Source organism: Periplaneta americana, unplaced genomic scaffold (assembly GCF_040183065.1).
Source record: "Periplaneta americana isolate PAMFEO1 unplaced genomic scaffold, P.americana_PAMFEO1_priV1 scaffold_24, whole genome shotgun sequence".
Lineage (NCBI taxonomy): Eukaryota > Metazoa > Arthropoda > Insecta > Blattodea > Blattidae > Periplaneta > Periplaneta americana.
Genome location: NW_027185505.1, coordinates 1,365,957 through 1,369,155, shown reverse-complemented (window position 1 = coordinate 1,369,155; position 3,199 = coordinate 1,365,957). Strand labels below are relative to the sequence as shown.

General features: G+C 45.2%; 1 non-coding gene across 1 annotated transcript; it reads left to right on the top strand.

The window, feature by feature from the left end:
* Positions 1 to 2,512: 2,512 nt before the first annotated feature.
* LOC138693883 (5S ribosomal RNA) lies at positions 2,513 to 2,631 on the top strand. Its single transcript, XR_011330568.1, has one exon. It is a non-coding gene; the product is annotated as a 5S ribosomal RNA (ribosomal RNA).
* Positions 2,632 to 3,199: the final 568 nt, after the last annotated feature.

Sequence of the window (3,199 nt, the reverse complement as noted above, 5' to 3'; positions counted from 1 at the left end):
TGGTGTATTAGACCGGGAAAAGGATTGTCAGAGGATGGAGTATTTACTGACAAATCCTCAGCGGAGTGAGAGCGGTTTTTTGAGGTGTTGTGACTGCCCTTACCTTTGTATGCTGGTTGTGTTGCTCTGCTTTCAGGGTTGTTGTTATTCATGGTGGCTCCTCCTTTTGATTTGTGTTGGAGTTATGATGCACTATTTGGTTGAAGATGTAATACGTAGCACTAAACACTGTAATTGACACTGCGGCATTTGAGGTATATATTGGAGAAAGAGATAGGAAAGGTTAAACTAAGTCCAGAAATGAAAAGACAAGGGAGAATATTTGGAGTGTAAAGTTTCGTTGACACTATTTAGTTGGTTCACTCACTGCACGTTAGATTGTTTTGTACTATGAGCACACAGAGCACTGTTTAGTTTCCACTAGCAGAGTGAGTGAAACATGTCTGCAAGCATAGTAAATGTTTTGCACTCGAATACACTTGACGTGATATAAGATTTAATACACGCCCAAATTGTCAGACACTCGGTATGCTACACTGTGTTGGCTTCTCTCTAACTGGAACAATATTTGTAGAAAAGGTGCGCTACAACTAGATGGAGATTTCCGCAGTAACGTCCTATCGTTAAGCGGAGAGAACTGTATATCTGGATCGATTAACTAGTGGTCCGTACACTAGCACCACACTAGAGATGTTGACAATTGGAGAGTTCACTCGAGGCAATGGCACAAAACACACAGTCTTGAGGGTTTAGTCACTTGCGTACGGCTTCTCTCGCACTATTGATCACTACTCAGTGGCCACACTGTAGAGGTTCCTTCGTAGCTACATCTTTACGGAAGAGTACACACACACGAACACTGAATAGACCTACCCACTGTTTCGGTTCTCACTGGAAAGAAAACACGCAACTAAAGGGTTTCTCTCTGAAGTATACAAATACGCCTCAGGCGTGTTCTCGTACGGTCCGCGCCAGGTATTATAAGCAAAAACGGTGGCCTTCACTTTTCGCCTCGGGCGTGTTCCCGTACGGTCCGCACCCGATGCACAGTACGATGCGGAGCGCGGCCACTTGCGATGCAACTCTGACGAACGAGCCTCGCCCACGGTAACCTTCACTTTTACGCCAACGTCAATAATCGACAGCGGACCAATCGTAAAGTCACAAACGTTTGCGCTGTTTCTATTGGCTCGCACTGGGAAGGCAGTACGGCATTGTCCCTGCGACTTAAATATTTTTCTCCCTCCGGGCTCATCATCAGACGAGCACCATGCCCCCCAAAGCTTCCGGAAAGGCTGCCAAGAAGGCCGGCAAGGCCCAGAAGAATATTTCGAAGGGCGATAAGAAGAAGAAGCGCAAGAGGAAGGAGAGCTACGCCATTTACATCTACAAGGTTCTGAAACAAGTTCACCCAGACACGGGAATCAGTTCAAAGGCTATGAGCATCATGAACAGCTTCGTTAACGACATCTTCGAGCGCATCGCCGCGGAAGCTTCGCGGCTCGCGCATTACAACAAGCGGTCGACCATCACCAGTCGGGAGATCCAGACAGCCGTCCGTCTCCTGCTACCCGGTGAGCTGGCCAAGCACGCCGTCAGTGAAGGGACCAAGGCCGTCACAAAATACACTAGTTCCAAGTAAGCGGGAGTGCTTGCTAGGGAATCAGCAACCGGCCCTTTTAAGGGCCACAAGTTATTCATAACAGAGTAGATGAATGAAGAACAACAGCGGTTCCCACCGAGTGAAAATTTAAATAATCACCCCGATAACACTTCTAGGATAGATAATACATTATAGGCAGTCCATGGGAGACTTGGATCCACGAGGCAAATTCGTTTCCTTAATAGTTTCGTACGACTTATATGAGAGCGCGGTGTCATTCCTACTCACTTGGCAGCATTAATTGTTGAGGGAAAACAACTTAGAAGGTAACTTGTCGACCGCGGGCATAATCCTTCCGCAGGCCACTACTGAGAATCTGTGGACATACGGGTAATCTATCTTTATTGAAACTCGGGTTCATAACATACGACTGATACTTTATATATCTGTCACGTAATCCATCAAGAGACAAATGTCCCCCCCCCCCTAGTCAGTAGCGAGCTTCAGTCCATTCGTAGTAGCCGCCGGTGCAAGAAGTGAATTGAAGTTTGTGTGAAGTTCCGTAGTATGGCATGAAAATGATGTCGAAAATCCGACTACAGTTCCACAACCATGTGGTTGAAAGGAGGCTCCGCTGTTGAACAACAATCCACCTGTGGCTTAACTTAGAATGCCGACTAGCTGTTTTATTAATCCCGTGTCAATCCAGCAGTGTGTGACGTTGAAACGTAACCAAACTGCCGTTGATAGATAGATTTATCATCTATCCCAATGACATCCAACGAGCTTGGTAATTTAGGTACAGAGTCTAAGCAGGCAGTTTACGTGTGTGTGTGAGCGAGTGCAGGTTTTATCGAGTGCACCCCAATCCCATCGTCCTCAAGTGCCTACAGATTACGCAGTTTCATCGGCAACGGCCATACCATGTTGAAAATACCGGTTCTCGTCCGATCACCGAAGTCAAGCAACATTGGGCGTGGTCAGTACTTGGATGGGTGACCGCTTGGGAACACCACGTGCCGTTGGCGATTTTTTTTTTTTACGTCACTATTTCCAGCGTGTTCTAATAAGACTTATGGGATATTATGTTCCCTTCCCTATTCCAGCTATAGCTTGGATGATGACGCCGCTGCATAATTGTAGAGTAATTGATAATTCTTAAGTACTTGCAGCTCCGTATTGAAACTTATGACTGGTAGCATATTCATATGAGACGGTTCACTTCTCTGCGTTTTCTCGAAGAAGGGAATATGTATTCAGGGGATTGTGAACGTACCTCGCGCTCTCCCTAGAAGTTAGAGACATTTTAGGTAAAGAATGTAATATACTGTACATATATGGCTAATTAAAATCCCATTAGTTACTACATTTCAGTGGGTAGTACAAATTCCATAATGAAAATATCTCTGTCCTAGTAGTTGTATCCTTTAAAGAAGCTCGTTGTTTTCCCATGATGAAGGGCAGAACTTGGTCGGTAGAAATTTAAACAGACTGCATTATCAGACCAGGCGTTATTTCAATATCAGCGTTTAGTTTAGGAAATATAGCAATAGCGGAGTTGGGAGAAGTAGTTATAGCATGTACAGTAAGTATAAA